The following is a 20,088-nucleotide window of genomic DNA, read 5'->3' on the forward strand; positions in this document are numbered from 1 at the left end:
GCCGGGCCCGATAGCCATTTAGGGCACCAAACGAGCTCCATTCCTAAAACTATTTGGCGCACGGCTTTCTCATCATTCTGCACCTCTGGGTCTGTTTTCAAATTTTTGCCCCCCAAAAAGTTCATGCACAAAAATAAGGCCCTAGGCACCTCCACCGAACTCGATAGCCATTCGGGGCAACCAACAAGCTCTATTCCCAAAAGCGTATGGTGAACGGTTTTTTCTCATCCTTTTGAACCCCTGGGTTCGTTTTAAAATTTTCGACTGTCAGAAAGTTTGCGCTAAAAAATGGGGCCTCGAAGCACCCCCACCGGGCTTGATTTGGGGCACTAAATGAGCTTCGTTCCCAAAACTGTCTGGCACACGGCTTTTTCTCATCGTTCTTAACTTCTGGATTCGTTTTCAAATTTTCGCTCGTCTGAAAGTTTGCACACAAAAGTTGGGCCCCGGGGAAGCCCCACCAGGCCCAATAGCCATTTGCTGCACCAAACGAGCTCCGTCCCTAAAATCTTCCGGTGCACAGCTTTTTCTCATCGTTCTGAACCCTATTGGGATTAGTGTACTAATTCTCCCAGAGTCTTGTTGTTTGTAATTATACACGTTGTTTTATGAATAAAAGAATTGTTATTTCATTCTGGCATTTACTCATATCCAATAAACAAAGCTTCATGGTTATCTGTAAACTTAAACATATATATGTGATATACAAGTGGATCATGCCTTAAGTGATAACCTAAATAGGTTTGTAGTGTAAGGATTAAGGTGGGATACCTAATCCGTTTGACACTACGGATATGGCCCGCTTTGTAGAGCTTTGCAAGTATTGTAAACTACTATAGCTGGTAGATCCTATCCATTCATGTGGAGACATGCGAGCGGAGGTGTCCTATACAAAGAGTTTGTATAAGACCATACACGAGATAACGCCATTGATACTGGAGACTTACATCTCACCTAAACGACCATAGGTGACACGATCTAAATCTTGAAGGTTTTGGGAACTCCTGCTTTGAGGGCGGTCCTTTGAATAGTATGAGTAAGAGTGGCCAGATTGACAACTCAACATGCCTACCTTTTTGGGGACTTGTTTGATTTGGGAGCTGGGAACTCAATACACAATATGGAATTCACTTCTCGAAGCAGGGGTAAGTAGATAGATTGCTTCCTAAAGGTCTGATTTCGGGGCTTGAACATAGTGGCCATAGCTTCTCTTTTGAAAAGAGGATTGAAATCATAGTAGGACTATGACTTATGTTAATTAGAGGGATCAGTGGTACTTAAGGAGTTAGATGTAACTACAGGGGCATAACGGTTATTGGTCGAGCTGTACTTACGAGCGATCTGTGAAGGGTTGTCGCACTGTTGATTGGTTAAGATGAACACATAATATATTTATAGTAAGAAGAGTTTAGTTGTCGGTCTTTAGTAGAGTGCCTGGAAGTTAACGGATGGTGGATCTTGTGACTAAAGAGTTTAGTCAGTTATTCACGTATCGTTGGAGCTTTGAGCTACAGGTCCATAAGGTCCACTTGGTAGCTCAATGGATTTGCTGAGGATCAGTTCTTCTAGTTGATTTGAATTGTTGAAATTGACAAGAGGTAATTCGATTATATATGATATGATCGGTACGATGTATGAGATAAATCTAGTGGAGGATTAATGTATATGAGATTTACATTAAGTACCATTAAACAAAAAAGGAACTATGGTTTGTATGTTTCATGAGATGAAATATTAAAACTATAGGTTATAAATATGTAATGGTAAGTTAGTTATCATTTATATTTATAATAATATTAAATATTGAATAATTATCTCTTTTTCTCCAATAACCAATTGAGTGGGAGGTTATTGGTGGTTTCATGGTAACCATGAGATAAAAGGAAAAATGTTTTCCTAATTTTACTAAGAAATAAGATTTGTAAAAATGTTGATTTCAGATTTCCACTCTCAGAAATTACTCACGGATAGTTGTTAAGTAAATTAGATTTACTAAATGAAAACTTGGAGTTAGCTAAATAATCGTGGAGTGTTCTTAGACACAAAGCTAGACGTCGAGCTAAACAATCGCATAACTTTTGCTATACGATCACATAGCTTTTACTAAACGATTGGGCATCGACCTATACGATAGACTGTTTCATCTCCCAGTTGCTCAATCGTTTACACGATTGTTCTTTCTCCGATGTTCTGCCTCTAAGCAAGTCTACACAGAGCCAACTCTCTGGATTCTCATACCGAGAATATCAAGGTATCTTTCTTGGTGGTGTCATACTCAACTCGACACAGTCGAGGTTCTGTGGAGGCTGTTCATGGTGTTTTCGGTGCTCATGACCGTGCTGATCGATTAGTTTGAGATCGTTGTGTTCATACAGTGTAGCGGTCGTGTTGGATGAGCGTTCATCTGTTGCTGTGTTGCTGTGATCCAGCGCTCGTGATCAAGGAACTTGAAGATGAGTGTTCAAAGGTTTGTTAGTCCTATAGTAATGCATGTCATAATATCTGTTTTTATGCATAACCGTATGTTTCCGTTTTTTATTATAATTGTAATGTTCATATACGATTGAAATTTGGAAAGATCCTTCTGTTGTTCATGGAAATCCTCGTGCCCGATTTCCTTCAATTGGTATCAGAGCCAAGTTGTTCTGATTCCAAATTTCAATTATGTTTTGAACTTCTTTTACAGTCTTGATGGGTTTTCTGCATTTATATTTAAGTGTCAAATGCTTTTATGGATGATGTTGATGAATATTTAGGGGTTTAATTGTCTTTGTTTAAAACTTTCTTTAAATTACAAAGTGTTAATTTGTAAGGACCCTATGTTTTTGGGCATAATTAACATGCCATCGAGTCTATAATTCAAAGAGTTTGAGTTAGTCGAGTCATTCATAATGTTGAAGCATGGAGATGCGGTTCTCAACATAGAAGAAGACCAAGATTTGGTCATGTCGTGTAGCCTCAGGTATACAATCGTTGGGTTTTATCTAAGCTATCGTGTATTTTTTTTCTATACATTTGTGTAGTATATACTAAACGATAATTTAGCTAATGCTAAACGATGGGGTAAATCGTTTACTCTATCACGTAGCGTTGGTTACCCGATCGCATAGACGCAAGAGGTAGACGATCGTAGTGGGAGCATTTGATGCTCATCGTTTAGTAGAAGGCGTGCACTAGACGATCGTGTAATTAACATGCCTCATCGCATAGTTACTACCTACACGATCAGGCGACATACGATACGAAGGTGCTCGCTCAGCGATCGTTTAGGTAATGGTGCCACGCCGCACCGTAGTCGTTTAGATGATCGTGTAAGGCTTGCGTTGTGCGGAGCACGCTAGACGATTGTGAACCTCATGCTTCATCGCTTAGTAAAATGTACACAATCGTTTACCTCTGGGAGCATTGGAAAACGATAGAGCGAAGCATTTGTTCTTTCGTGTAGACGATCGCAGGGTGTTTGGTGCACGATGGCTGGAGATGCGTTGCTTCGCTCGGGCGGTTCAAGACTCAATTCACCTATATGAACCGGAGACTCCTTGTTTTGTAATAGTTACCTTTAGCTTTGTGGATTTAAGGAAATTTTACTCAGTTCATCAACATTTGTTTATTATACATGTGCTGTATGAAGTTTATACGGCGAAGTATTTGACATATAGATTAAAACCCACCTTAGGTTGTGCAATTATTCATGCATCTTGCATTATAAGTGTTACAATCTAGCATGAAGAAATTATGTGAAAGCATACACATGCATCATGAAATATAAGAGTTATATTTTGCATGCAGTGAGCATTAGCATGCATCATCTATTTATTGTAAGCGTTATAGTATAAGGGTGTATGGAAGCATGCTTCGCTTGTTTCATTGCTGTTTTGTATAAGCGTTATATAATAGAAGTAGCAATGAATGAACAATGCATTGAGCATGACACTTACCCTATTTATAATCGTTATGAATGCCTTGCATGTGTCTACTTTACGTTGTGGTTTTGGTTGTTTCCGTTTATAAGCGTTATAAAGGAAATTAGAACTAAAATCGATAAGAAAGAGTTACATGCGAACTTAGGTGAACTCAAGTTTTTAAAAGGGTTTTAAAATTGGATTGAGATAGACCTAAGTTCAACTTGTTCTAAAGAGTTTAGTAACCTAGATTAATCTTTTAAAATTGGTCTAATGGGATTAAATTAATTAGCACAAAAGATTAAATTTGTTTTAAATCTATCTATAAGGGACCTTTTATCTAAGGCGGGTTCTGTCTAGGCTGGGGTTCTTAAGCTGACGGAAATAGAATACCCCTACTTGGGAATCTACATAGAAAGGTGAATTAGATATATTTTCTACAAGTATGTGACAGTTGGTTAAAGAATCCGTTACAATGTTTAATGGATGATGCTCAAAAGTTGTTTAACTATCCAAGGTAAAAGTATCTCTTGGGCAAACCTAAAAGTCACTTAGTTAAAATTCTTAGCCGTATTTTTCCTAAGTAAACTAAACCCTAGGTTATAAAATACTCAGTGGGAGGAAGAGATGTATTTGATATGTCTATGATTCCACTCAGGTTTTTCCATGTAGGTTCACACCGTGAGATTCATGTTTGGCCTTGTGGTACCCTGAGAGCATCCCCCTTTGGATGGTGTTTGCATGAACCAATATCAAGGTGGACGAAGAGAGTGTTTATAGTAAGGGGGTGAAGAGTGTGTGTCAACATGTCCTATGGTCTCTGTCATTGGTTATCATGAGATCATTATGTACTCCCTCATGGCACCCTAGGCGCGTCCCCCTTTGGATGGGTTTTGTGCAGTTGGTCAAGATCAAGGTGAACTCCAGAAATGGATAAGGCCACTTTAGGTTTTGCCCCAATCAGATTTTTTCCCTTCAAATTGGCTGTTGGGGGCAGATCTCTAGGGCCTAAAATAGCGAGTTACAGTTACGAGAGATTGTTAAGTAAGTTAATGATCTCTTGACCAAATCAATAATGGTTATTCATTATAGGAGCAATAGTTGTTCTGGTATTAATGACTGGTTAAGAACTTCTCAATTCAGAGGAGGGATAATCGACCTCCCTTCGATGGCTTTTGTCCTAAATCTTTGAAGTGTCATTGCAAAACTAGATGTCACACGGGGTTCATATTAGTTTTGCTAAAACCTTATTGGATGTTGTTTGTTTTACAATGGGTATTTGCTTAAAACCTAACATAGGTCAATATGTTTTACTTTTCAGCAAATCGTTAGTATTTCCTTTTAGTGCTTTTAATATGACCAAATACATATAGTTGAAAGAATCGTGTAAAACGTATTTCGTGGCAAACGAGCTCGAATTTGTCATGGTTGAGGAATGTCCTTAAGTCCCGACCCTTTATGTACTGCAAAGTGTTCGCAATGCATATGAGTTATGGATGAAGGCTAATTCATTGGACAGACTTCACATTTTGCCTAACATACCTGATGTTTTGGCCAAAAGGGTTGAGAACATGGTCATTGCACGCGAGATCAGGGACTCGTTGCAAGAATTGTTTGAACGTTAGTTCTTACTTTTTGAGCTCAAAAGGATAGATGATGATACCAGTAGTGTCAGTTGTTATGACACTTATCCCAATACTCTACAAAAGAGGAGGAAAGACAATAAATCTGATTTATTGGTCTTAGAGACGTGTTTGGTATAGAATTATGATTCTACCTGAATCCTAGATTTGTGTGCTACCAACCATGTCAGTTCCTCTTACCAAGGATTAAGTTCCTGGCAAATGTTACCACGGGGAGAGATGACTCTACGAGTCGACACTGGTGAGGTTGTTTCAGCTGTTGCTGTAGGCATGCTGAAGTTATTTGTTGACAAGAAACATTATTTGTTACTGGATAATATTTTCGTAGTTCCTCATATTAAGAAAACTTGATCCCGGTTTCTTGTCTCATTGAAAAAGGGTATACCATCTCCTTTTCTGAGAATAAAGTGTTTATTTTCAAGAATAGAATGGATATTGGTTATGGTTCAATGGAAAGTAACTTATATGTACTAAGGTCGTTAGTCATAAAAGCCCTATTTAACACCAAAATGTTCAGTACGGCAACAACAGCTAAAAGACCAAAGGTTTCCCCTATGGAAAATGCCCATCTTTGGCATCTAAGGTTAGGTCACATCAACCTCAATATGATTCAGAAGTTGATAAAAAGTGGACTTCTAAAGAGTTTAGAAGAAAACTCCTTTCTGGTATGTGAATCATGCCTCGAAGGCAAGATGACTAAATGACCTTTTACTGGAAAAGATTACAGAGCCAAGGAAGCCTTGAAGCTTGTACATTAGGTCTATGGTCTGATGAATGTTAGGCCTCGAGGTGGGTATGAATGTTGCATCTATTTCATAGATGATTATTCAAGGTACGGTTATCTCTACCTAATGCAACGTAAGTCTAAAGCCCTTGACAAGTTCAAGGAGTATAAGGCTGAAGTTAAAAACTTGTTAGGCAAGAAGATCAAAACACTACGATCTGATCGTGGTGGAGAGTATATGGACCTCCAATTCCAGAACTATATGATAGAACATGGGATTGCATCCCAACTCTCGGCCCCAGGTACATCTTAGCAGAACGGTGTATCAAAAAGGAGAAACAGAACCTTGTTAGACATGGTTCAGTCTATGATGAGTTATGTTCATCTTCCAGACTCGTTTTAGGGTTTTGTAGTGTAGACTGCATGCTATATCCTGGATAACGTTCCCTTGAAAAGTGTTTCTGAAACACCTTTTGAGTTGTGGAGTGGTCGTAAAGGTAGATTACACCACTTAGGGATTTGGGGCTTTCTGGCACATGTGATAGTGACTAACCCAAAGAAGTTGGAACCGAGTTCGAAGGTTTGCCTCTTTGTAGGCTACCCTAAGGAAATGAGAGGTGGATACTTCTATGACCCGTGTGAGAACAAAGGGTTTGTTTCGACAAATGCTATCTTCTTGTAAAAAGACCATATCCTGGATTATAAGCCACAAAGTAAGCTCGTTTTGCGTGAGATTTCCAGCGAGGCTGAGGCTGCTAAGGGTTCAACAAGAGTTGTTGAACAGGCTGACAAATCAACAAGAGTTGTTGAGGTTCATACATCTAATCAACCAGCTCAAGAGTTGAGATTGCCTTGACGTAGTGGGAGGGTTATAAACCTATCGGATCGCTACGTGGGTTTGACTGAAGCCCAAAACGTCATTTCGAATGATGGGGTTGAGGATCCATTGTCTTTTAAGAAAGCAATGGAGAATGTTGACAAGAATGAATGGATTAAAGCCATGAACCAGGAAATGAAGTCTATGTACTTCAATAACGTCTGGGAGCTTGTTGATCCGCTTAATGAGGTAAGACCTATTAGGTGTAAGTGGATCTATAAGCGAAAAAGAGGTGTAGATGGAAAGGTGCAAACCTTTAAGGCTCGAGGGAGTTGACTATGATGAAACTTTCTCACCTGTTGTCATGCTCAAGACTATCAGGATACTCCTGTCCATAGCCACATTTTATGATTACGAAATATGGCAAATGGACATCAAGATTGCCTTTCTTAATGATAATCTTGAGGTGACCATCTATATGACTAGCCCAGAGGGGTTCATATTCCCAGATCAAGAGCAAAAAGTTTGCAAGCTTAATAGGTCCATTTATGGCTTGAAACATGCGTCTAGATCATGGAACATTAGATTTAACACTGCGGTCAAGTCATCTGGCTTTGATCAGAATGTTGATGAGCCTTGTGTTTACAAGAAGATCATTAACAGCTCAGTAGCTTTCCTGGTACTGTATGTGGATGATCTCCTACTCATTGAGAATGATGTAGGGTATCTGACTGACATTAAGAAATGGCTAGCTGCCTAGTTCCAAATGAAAGATTCTAGGGATCCAGTTCATTCGAGATCGTAAGAACAAAAGTTTAGCCTTATCTCAGGAATCGTACATTGATCAAATATTGATTAAGTACAAAATGATCGTGTATGGAGATAACTATCTGATCCTTACAGGATACACAGACTCTGACTTTCAAATTGATAGAAATTCTCGCAAATCGACATTGGGGCCAGTGTTCACTCTGAAATGGAGGGGTTGTAGTATGACGAAGCATCAAGCAAGGATGCATCGTAGACACCACTATGGAAGCTGAATACATAGCAGCTTGTGAAGAAGCTAAAGAGGTTGTTTGGCTAAGGAAGTTCCTTACAGATTTGGAAGTTGTTCCAAATATGGATTTGCCTATCGCTCTTTATTGTGATAATAGCGGGGCTGTGGCAAATTCAAAGGAGCCTCGAAGTCCTCGTCGAGGTAAGTACATAGAATGGAAATATCACCTGATCAGGGAGATTATGCGTCACGGTGATGTGATAGTCGAGCAGATCGCATCGGAGCACAACGTTGTTGATCTCTTTACAAAGGCCCTCACAGCTAAAGTGTTCAAGGGTCACCTAGAGAGTCTGGGTCTGCAAGACATGTGGCATCTTGTCTATGGCAAGTGGGAGATGATATTGGGGTATGCCCTAGTTTATTGTATATTGTACATGTTTTTTCTTGTATTGTACATTAGTCTCCCAAAGCATTAGGACAAGTGGGAGATTGTTGGGAATGGTGTCCTAATTCTCCCAGAGTCTCGTTGTTTGTAATTATACACATTGTTTTATGAATAAAATAATTGTTATTTCATTCTGGTATTTACTCATATCCAATAAACAAAGCTCCATGGTTATCTTATATAAACTTAAGCATGTATATGTGATATACAAGTGGATTATGCCTTAAGTGATAACCTAAATAGGTATGTAGTATAAGGATTATAGTGGGATACCTGATCTTGGTGACACTACGAATACGGCTCGCTTTATAGATGTTGGGGTTGATGCCCTGAAGTCTCGTGACGTGTAGTTTGTAAACAGTTTGTATGAACGCCTGTGATGTATAATATATGATATTTTACTTCAATTCTTGATTTTGCTCAGCTAAATTTTTTATTTGCTTTACCACAAACCAATAAGTGGATCATGTCTGCTTATTTGTATTGGATTTTATGTCCTAAAACTCGTAGTTTGTAAATTAATAAACATATTCTGTTTTGTTTTCCGATAAAGTTGTTATTGAAATTGTCATCTTGAATCCAATAAACTAAGGTCCTGAGGCTATTTAATGTAGTTTGAACTTTATATAGTGACATAAATGTGGATCAAGTTCAAATATATAGCAAAAATAGTCTATAATATATGAATAAGGTTGGGTGCCTTATTCTGGAGACACTATGGATGTGGCCCACTTTGTAGTTAGTACAAACGATGTGATCCTGAATCGTTCATATAGAGATATGTGAGTGGGGGCATCCTATGCAATGAGTTTGCATAAGACTGAACCATGAAATAGTCACTTTTTACGTTCTAAATGTCGTTTTATGTATAAAACGGACTATTTCGTTAATAGATGACCTAGGTAACTTAATCTTAATCTTATGAATCCCTGTTCACTCAGAATTATCCTTAGATCTACATAGGTGAGGGCAGCTCATCATCACTGGCCCAATAAGCCTCTCATTTCATGGGTAAGATCGGGTGGATAGCTGGGAACATAGGGTGCAAGACGAAATTCACTCCTACCCATTATAGGGATAGTAGATAGGTTGTTCCCTTTAGTACAGAATCTAGGTCTTGAATGAGGGGCCCCACCCTCTCCTTGGCCAGAGAGGGATTCGGTTTATAGGTTGGACCTTAAACCAATTGTTCATTAAAGGATCAATGGAACTTAAGGAACAAGATGTAGTCTTGGGGGTAAAACGGTTTTTATGACCCAGCTGAGATTATGAACAATCTGTGAAGGATTTGCTTATTAATCATGGTTATATCAAATGGACACAAATATATCTATAGTGAGGAGAGTGCAACTACGAGACTATAGTGGAATGACTCGTTAGTTAACGAATGTTGATTAGCTCCGTCTAAAGAATTTAGCTAGCTAAACTCGGATCGTTGGCGCCCATGATCTATAGGTCCATTAGGTTCCCCTACTAGCTCATATGGAATAAAATTAGAACAATATGATAGAATGATTTGAATTATTTGAATTAGGTGAAGAGAGAGAAATCGACAAGTATATGTGTTATAGTGGTCGGGTTTTTCAGTTTAGAGATACAGCTTTAATATTTAAATGTGATTTAAATATCAAGAATATGAATACGTTCATATTCAGAAGCCCGAAAATAATGAAAATGGTCAAAGATGTAAAAAGTCAAAGAGTTGACTTTTGACTTTGAAAAGTCAAACGTTGACTGACAATATATTCAAATGTGATTTGAATTTCGAGAAAATGAATATGGATTCATGCTCGGGAGGTCAAAATTAGTCAACACGGAAAAAAACATAAAAAGTCAAAAAGTTGACTTTTTGGTCAAAGTTTGACTTTGACCAACTGACTATTTTGCCCTTTGACTAAAGTTAGTGGGAAAATCCAATCTTTTGTTGGATAATTCCACTAACTAAATAGTGGGCTAGGTGTTAGCTTATAGTGGAGACATTAAGCCTACTAAGATAGTGGATTATAGGTGTTGGGTTTTTATGGATTTGGTTCATGCAATTATTGCATGGTTTTTTTCTATAAAATGGGATTTGATTTTGAAAGAAAAAGGTTTTTTCCATTTTGCCAAAATTGTTTTGTAAATTTGGGCTAGAAAAATCACATTTTTTTGGATAAGAATTTAAAACCCAAACCTAATCCAAAATTCCATTTCATTTTTTTCAAACTCTTTCTCTCTCTCGGGTTCATCATCCACTGGGTCCCACAATTCGGTTCTGAATCCAGAGGATAGTAGGTCAACTCTAGTGGTGGTTCAGAAGAGTTCGGGTCGAGATTCAGCGAGGAAAAGCGTTTTGGGAGTTTCAAAGGTAATTTTTAATTACTGTTTTTCCTTCAATTGCATGCATCTTTTCCTTTAAGTTAAAAGCAATTATAGTGTAATTATGTCCTTATTCTGCTGCGTATTTCTCGAGTTCCATCAATCTGTATATAACTTAAGCATGTATGTGGTGACATACAAGAATATCATGCCTTAAGTGATAAATAAAACGGTCCGTAGTATATAGATAAATGAAGGAAACCTTATCCTGGTAACGCTACGGATGCAGCCCACTTTGTGGAATGGTCATAAGTGTTGTGACTTGTCACAGATCTGATTCTAATCATTCGTGTAGGGGGACATGTGAGCGGGGGCATCCTATACAAAGATTTTGTATAAAACCTAACCACGAAGTGTTAACGTCTCGTTGTATAACACTGTTCATGACAGAGACTTCACTTCACTAGGATGACCATAGGTAACATGACCTCAATCCTGAGTGAGGTCGGAACTCCTGCCATTGAGGGTGGTCCTTTGATTTTAATGGGTACGAATGGCCAGGTCACCGACTCAAACCTACCACTTTGAGGATTCGTTTGATTTGGGAGCTGGCAACTTAGCTACATAAGATGGAATTCACTTCTTCCTCGATGCAGGGGCAAGTAGATAGATAACTCCCTTAAGGGCTAATTCCAGGGCTTGAATGATGTGGTGCTACACACCTTCTCTTGGCTCGAGAGGTGTTCACACATAGTTGAACTATGTTGTATTGTTCATTGGAGGGATCAATGGTACTTAAAGAGTGAGATGTAACAATAGGGGCAAAATGGTAAATTTGCCCATCTGTACTTACGAGCATTTGTGAAGGGTCACCTTACTCATGATTGGTTATATTCGATGGACACAGTAATATATATGTGGTAATAAGAGTTCAACTGCTGGTCTTTAGTGGAATTCCTGGCAGTTAACGGATGGTGGATCTCATGGCTAAAGAGTTTAGTCAGTTATTCACGTATCGTTGGAGCTTCGAGCCATAGGTCTGTAAGGTCCCTTTGGTAGCTTGGATAAAGTTGAGAATTAGTTTTTGGGTCAGTTTGAAATGTTCAAATTGACAAAAAGGAGTTCAATTATATATGATATAATTGACTAAATGTATGAGATACAGTATTTTGGAGGAAATTGGATACAAATATGATTTATATCAGGTAGAGGAGAAAATACTATAGTAGATATATGATACCAAACTAGAGGTTAAGAATATAATATGATTATATTCATTATTTAGTTAATTGGGTGGTTATAAGATAATTGGCTCAGAATTTCTCCAGAATCGCGCGTAAGTGAGAAGATCGAATTTGGTTCTTGTAAATGAAGAATAAAATGAAAATTTTTTTTTCATTTTGTAAGACACGAAGAAAATTCTCTCACGATGTGAAAAGTTTACAATCGCTTAGCATTAAGAGCCTATGTGATAACGCCCATCGTCCTAAATGATCACACACACGTGCATAAATGATCGCATGCGATTTCTAAACGACCGCTTACCTTTTGCTAGACAATCGCTTAGTAATACCTACACGATCATGTATCTTTCTCTAACTGACAAGCACCCAACTATACGATAGTCATCTACTATCTCCCCTTGTTTGTTTGTACTACACGATCATCTTTTCCTCCTCCCTCTACCAATTCCATCAAAGTCCACACTTTGGATTCTCACTCTGAGAATACCGAGGGCTTCAAGTGGTGGTGTCGTCCCCGGTTGCTGTTGGTTTGTGTGCTGCCGATCGTGTAGACGACCATGGTGTTGTTAGGCGACTGTTTGCTGGGCGATAAGGAGCATAGAGGATTTCGCTTCCGCTGTACTAAGTTCGAGTGAAGATTGTCTTTAACTGGTACGTTTAGTTCGTCTTTTGTATATGTTTTGTTAAAGCAGGCCTGTAATTAGTGTTACAATGCATATTTGTTTGTTAGAATATATGTATGGTAATTCTATCACAATGAAATCGAAAAGATCTGCATCCACTCATGGATACTCTTGTTTAAGAGTTCCTTCAATTGGTATTAAAGCCAGGTTGCTGATATTCCAATTTCATTGATGTAAAGAATTGCATATGCATTCGCAGTGGGTGCAGCATATCTACTCTCTGTTTAATTATTAAATTGTTTGTGGATGTGCGGATTAATGGAGTTTTCTGGGATGAAACCTTGGTTTGATTAATTATTTTGCAATTTCGGTTAATTGCAAAGGCCCCTGCATTTTTTGACATAATTAATTATTATCGAGTCTGTAATTCAAAGTTAGTTTGAGTCTTGAGTCGTTCGTGAAGAAGTTCGAAGTAAAGGGTGCTGCACTTCGAGGAAGAAGACGATCAAGAGTTGATTGAGTCGTGTAGACGATGGGGTAAGTGATCGTTGAGTATCGGATGCTCAGGTGTCATTTAACGCGCATGCGCAATAGACAATCATTGATGACGGAAAATTAGATTTCAATTACTCGACAACAAAAGTTCCTTGGACGCAATATGCGATGCATGTTCTTAAGGTATGCATTAATTATCATGCGTCGGTGGTCATGCGTTGGACTTACAATATGCGTTAATAAATGTATGCAATGACCATGCGTTCCTGTCACAAGTTTTCTTGCGCTCACGCCAAGTATAACGCGAACGCAAGTTTCTCGGGTGATCCGATTTCGGCGATAATGTGCATGTGGCGATTGAATAAAAGAATGATGGAGGGGTTGCTAAGCTAACACTACTCCTACTCCTAACTAACAGACAACGCAATGAGAATATGAATGAGAGGTAGAGACACGAAAACTATTGACAAGAAGTAAATGGATGGAAAAATAGATAAAATGTGGACATGTCTTCATTGCAATATTGAGCTTGACCACAAGGGAAACCTCAGCCAACGCAAGCTATGCGATCATACTACACACACTTGAGCCTATTTCTAGGACGCATGTGATGTATATGCGAGAGTGCCAGGAAGACTATGCCTGCCTAAACCTCTATAACCCGCTCACGTGCTTTCGCCGCATGAGCGTGATGGCCGCATACCACCGTATCCTACTTTCTGGATGCATGCATTATCCACTCTGTAGGGTACATACACTGTGTGATAGCAAACGGAGTTTATCTTTAAGATCCCCATTCTTGCTTATGCCTTCCAATCCGCTCTCTCAAGTCTTAGATTTGAATTTTAGACTACTCTCTCAAGTATGCCTAAATGATGAATGATGCGCTCATAAAACAAGGTAACCGCATAAACTTGACTGACGTAAGATTATTCCTATCTCTAGTGAATACTTGCTTACATTGCTTAATGCGACCAACCACTTACCCTCCTGTGCAGTTAGTTGTTGCTGACTTTGCTCATAGACAAGTGTTGCGTTAGCTTCACACTAAGCAAATAAGGTTTTCTCACAAACTCACGCAACGCACACCTCTCGTTTGTTTGCTACATGTTTTATATCTGTAATCCACATGACTAAGTATGCGATACTCTAGCAATCTCACTAAGTGATGCAATGAAGTTATGGATGCTAAGTAAAGAAAGATGGAGATGGAATTGAAGGAAACATAGAAATGCATTGAACACATAATGTATTAATTCCTTAATCATAAAATGTAATACAATACAATATAAGAAAAGAAGAGAAAACGAAATAACCAGTTGGAAGCAATGACTTGCTTCCAGCAGATGTGCGTCAAGGCTGTCGGTGGTGGATGGACGGTGGAACTGACTCTCTCGAGATCTAGCTCCGGTTGTCACTCGGAATGGAGGAAGGAGGTGAAGAGCTCTAAAGCTTTCTTCTCACGCATTTTTCTGGATCAAAAGGATCCGTCTTAAGGGGAACCTCAGGCGAAAACCTTGGATGAGTTGAAATTCTGCTCATCAGCTTCTTTATATAAAGCTTGGATTGCCGACAGCATTAATGGACTGCTCTAATTCTGACATTCGCAGCACGTTATTTCTTTCTGAATCTCTGCTACTAACAGCGTGGTAGGTGAAATGTCAACATCATCTTTTGATTTTCTCGAGAGATGCATTGATGTGTTCATTCCACCAACCTTGCATTGATCCCACTAGTATGTGTTATCGTGTAGCCGCAATCAAGCAATGATCGCATTCGCTTAATACCGCAACTCTACACGATGACCGTAATCACTTGACGATCGCAACTCCTCTGCGATGGACACATACACCCATGCATTGGTCGAATGCATTCACCTTTGCGATGGAGAGTTACTCCGCATGCGGTAGCCCAGCTTCCACATTTTCGTTCACTTTCTGCGTTAGCTACAAAAATAGACAATTGTGTGAATAATAACACATAATAGTGGGTTAGCCAAGATTCATCATGTTGATCAACGCAAACTCATTTTCTCATGAATTCCTGACATAATTGCTGCATATTCTGCTTATCAGCCCTTATAATTCTAAATAAAAGACCTAAGAAGACATGCAGAAATGCATGTCATCAACCGTTTAGCTCAGTAAGCTTCATCGCTTGGTAACTGACTAAACGATCGTTGAGTAACTGATGACAGGCAGAAATGCACGTTATCTTAGGCCTTTTATTTAGAATTATGAGGGCTGTTAAGTAGACTATGAAGCAATTATGTTAGGAATTCATGAGAAAATGAGTTTGCTTCGTTCAACATTAAGAATCTCGGCTAACCCACTATTATACATTATTATGCGTTAAATTGTCTATCTTTGTAGTTAACGCAAAAAGTGAATGCAGACGTGGAAGCCGGGATATCGCATAGACGACTGCATGTAGAGAAATTCTCCATCGCAAATGCAAACGCATATGTTCAATGCATAGGTGTTGCCGTAATCAACCGCATGCGTCCATCGCATAAGAGTTGCGATTGTCAAACGATTGCGGTCATCGTGTAGAAGTTGCGATAATCAAGCGAATGCAGTCATTGCAAGATTGCGGCTACATGATGATAACCATAATAGAGGGATGAACACAAGGTTGGTGGAACAGAAGCATCAACGCATATCTCGGGAAAATCAAAAGATGATGTTGACATTTCAACTACCACGTCGTTAGCAGGAGATTCAAAAAAGGACCAACGTGATGTGAATGTCAGAATTAGAGCAGGTCCATTAATGTTGTCGCGGTCAAGCTCTATAAACAGAAGCCGATGAGCAGAATTTTAGAGCATTCAAGTTTCTACCTTCTGGTGGAACCTTGTGATCCAGACCAAAGCGTTAGAAAAAAGCTTGAAAGTTCTTCATCTCCTTCATCCATTCCGAGTGACGACCAGAGCCTTTGATGGAGTTAGATCTCGAGAGAGTCAGCTCCACCGCCCTTCCATGGCACCACCGGCAGCCTTGACACACATCTACTGGAAGCAAGACATTGCTTCTAGCTGGTCCTTTCATTTTCTCTTCTTTTCTTATATTGTATTGTTTTACATTTTGGATTAATTAATTAATACATTGTGTGTTCAATGCATTTCTATGTTTCCTTCGATTCCATCTCCATCTTTCTTTACTTAGCATCCTTAACTTTCATTGCATCACTTAGTGAGATTGCTAGAGTATCGCATACTTAATCATGCGACATAGGAATATGAAGCATGTACTAAACCATAGGGAGGTATGCATTGCAAGAGTGTGTGAGAAAACCTTATTTGTTTAGTATGAAGTTATAGCAACGCTTGTCTATAAGTGGACGCAATACTTGTCTATGAGTAAAATCAGCAACAACTAACTGCCATGGAGGGTAAGTGGTTGGTCGCATTAAGCAGTGTAAGCAAGTGTTCACTAAAGATAGGAATAATCTTACATCAACCAGACTTTTGCGATTACCTTGTCTTATGTATACGTCCATCACACCTTTAGAGCTACTCGAGAGAGAGTCTAAAGAAAGAACCTAAGACATGAGAGAGCTTGGATAGAATCGATGCTCGGGAGAGCTAGATTAAGATTGCATAAGTTTCGTTTGCTAATACAAATCACGTGCATTTGCGGTGGGCATGTATGGCATGAATGCATAGCTTGCGTTGGCTTAGGTTGCCCTTGTGATCAAGCTAAGGGTTGCGATGAAGACATCCTCACATTTTATCTATTTTTCCATACATTTACTATGCGTCAACAATTGTCGTGTCTCTACCTCTCATTCATATTTCCAATGCTTTGTCTGTTAGTTAGGAGTAGGAGTAGTTATTAGATTATACCTCCCATCATTCTTTTATTTATCCGCTGCAAACATATTACCGCATAGCATCTAGCTACAAGTCCCTGAGTTCGACCTCGGATCACCCGAGAAACTTGCATTTGCGTTATACTTGGCGTGAGCGCAAAAATACTTATGACAAGAATGCATGGTCATCGCATACGAGATCAACACATATTTCATTCCAATGCATGACCATCGACGCATGAAAACTAACGTATAGTTTAAGGTATGCATCGCATATTGTGTTCACTAGTTTTTGTCATCAGTAACGCACGCTAAATCATTTACCTTTCACCGCATTCAGCGATCACCTAGACGATAGGCTTTGCAACCTCGTTGTCGTCTAAGTGATCGTTTAGCTTTTTCATGCTATCCTCTAGTGTGCGCTAAGCGATCATTTACCTGCGGTGTTTACTAAACGATGGAGCTTCACTGGCGATTCAAGACCCGGTTCACCTGTGAACCGATTTGCTGGATGAAAAATGTAATAGATAGAATTATTTCATTCCAGATTTGTAAAGGTTCATCCCAGTCCATTAATCTTTGGTTTATTAGATGAGATGTATGGTTATTTATATGTCATATTGTATGAACATATAGTAAATCCCACCTTAGGTTATGCATTGGTCATGCATCATCTCTTTATTGTAAATGTTATAATTTATAGAAGCATGATTTAATTATGTAAGAGCATGCCCATGCATCATATAATATAAAAGTTATATTTATGCATGCACAAAAAGCATTGGCATGCACAAAAAGTAGTATAAGGGTGTATGGAAAGCATGTTTGCTTGGTTATTACGTGTATATAAAAGTTATGTCTATTAATGACCGGACATTGCATGAAGCATGACACATAGGTTTCTTCATAAGCGTTATAAACACCTAGTTATGTGCAATGTATTTTAGTTGTTTATTTTTAAAAGTTAAAGAGAAATTAGAACTAAAAGCAATAAGAAAGACATGAATGCTCAGGTTTAATTCATGGTTCTAAAATGTTTAAAACATAGATGACATAGACCTAAGATCATGGTTCTAATATGATTAGCAAACCTTAGGCTTTAATCTTTTACTCAGATTAATAGGATTAAATTGACTAATAAAAGGTTAAAGTGTAGAAAATCTATCTATAAGGAACCTTTTGTCTAATGCGGGTTTTGGCTAGGCTGGGGTATTTAAGTTAACGGAAACGTAACACCCCTACCTTGGAACCTACCTGAAAAGGTGAATTAGATAGATTTGATGCATGCATGCAAGTTAAGAACAGTCCATTAAAGTGTTTAAATGTGACTACTTGAACTTGTTCATATTTCATAGACAAAAGTTGTTTATGAGCGGACTTAAAAAGATGACATAGACTAAAATCAGTAGCCCGATTGTCTAGGTGAATGAACCCCTAGGTAGAACATTCAGTGAGAGGTACTTGGGGCATATGATGCTTCATTTAAACCTTTCACGTTTCTCCTATATAGTCCACACCATGAGATCTACCCTCGGCCTCGTGGAACCCTAGGAGTGTCCCTCTAAAGGATGGTGTTTGGGATGGTCAATATCAAGGTGGATGGAGAGAGTGTTCGTAGTAAGTGGAAGCGGGAAGTGCGACAACATATCCCACATTCTCCCTCGCTGGATTGAATAAAGTTTTAATGCATCACCTCGAGGCATCCTGGGAGTGTCCCCCTATAGGATGGCAGTTTTGCGCGTTTCTTTATTTGATCTCCTGGAAGAGGATAAGGTTACTTAGTCTCTTGTCCTAATCTACTTCTCCCCTACAGTAGGCTCATTAGGGTCGAACTCTGGCACCGAAAGTAAGGGGTCACACTTACACGGAATTATTAAAGGTTAACAGTTCTGGACCAAATAAATGGTGCTTGTTAGGTTCAGTTCCAAGAGTTGGTTCTGCCTACTGGTTGAGAAGGTCTCATCCCAGTGAAGGGGCATCTGATCACCCCACCGATGACGTTTGTCCTGCCTCGCTGAGGTATCATTGCAAAATAGAAGTTTAACACTTAGGGTACTTGAAATTGTTTTGCAAAATTAATTGGTTAAAATGTGGTTTAGCAAAATCTAATAAAAGTTTTGTTCGTTTTTCAGCAACAAGTTTTGAAAATGGCCACAGCCACAATTTCTTTGCTTAGCACCAAGAAATTAACTGGCAGTAATTTTTCAACATGGAAACACATGAACACAACAATCTTAATCATCGAGGATCTCATGTTTCCTCTTACGGAGGCCTATCCTCCTATTCCAGCTCCCAATGCCGCTCGAAATGTTCGGGAGGCATACGAGCGATGAACACGGGCAAATGAAAAGACCCGAGCCTACATTTTGGCAAGTCTTAATGACGTCTTGGCCAAAAAGCATGAGCCCATGGTCTCAGCACGTGAGATCATGGAGTCCCTGTGGGGGATGTTTGGACAACCGTTTGAACAGCTTAAACACGAGGCTCTTAAGTATATATTCAACTCAAAAATGGAAGAAGGCACCTCTGTTCATGAAAATGTGCTTAACATGATGGTCCACTTCAATGTGGCAGAGACAAATGGGTCTACTATCGATTAGGGTAGCCAAGTTAGCGTAATTCAGCATTCTTTGCCGGAAAGTTTCCTGCACTTTGTTAGTAATGTGATTTTTAACAAAGTGATATACACCCTTACAACTCTCCTCAACAAGTTTCAAACCTACCAATCTTTACTGAAAAGTAACGAGAGGAAGAACGCTGAGGAAAATGTTGCTTCATCTTCCAAGACATTCCATAGAGCTTTGACCTTAAGAACGAAGTCTACACCTTCTACTTCTAACTCTACAAAGGGGAAGAAGAAGAAGGGTGGTAAGGGGAAAGGGAAGGCGCCTGCTTACCCGCCACCTGTCACCCCAAAAAGGTGTCNTTCTAACTCTACAAAGGGGAAGAAGAAGAAGGGTGGTAAGGGGAAAGGGAAGGCGCCTGCTTACCCGCCACCTGTCACCCCAAAAAGGTGTCTGCTGCCGGTTGAAAAGGGAAAATGTTTCCACTGCAACTAGGATGGACACTGGAAGAGGAACTGTCATC

The sequence above is a fragment of the Benincasa hispida genome, chromosome 1 (genome assembly GCF_009727055.1).
Source record: "Benincasa hispida cultivar B227 chromosome 1, ASM972705v1, whole genome shotgun sequence".
Classification (NCBI taxonomy): Eukaryota; Viridiplantae; Streptophyta; class Magnoliopsida; order Cucurbitales; family Cucurbitaceae; genus Benincasa; species Benincasa hispida.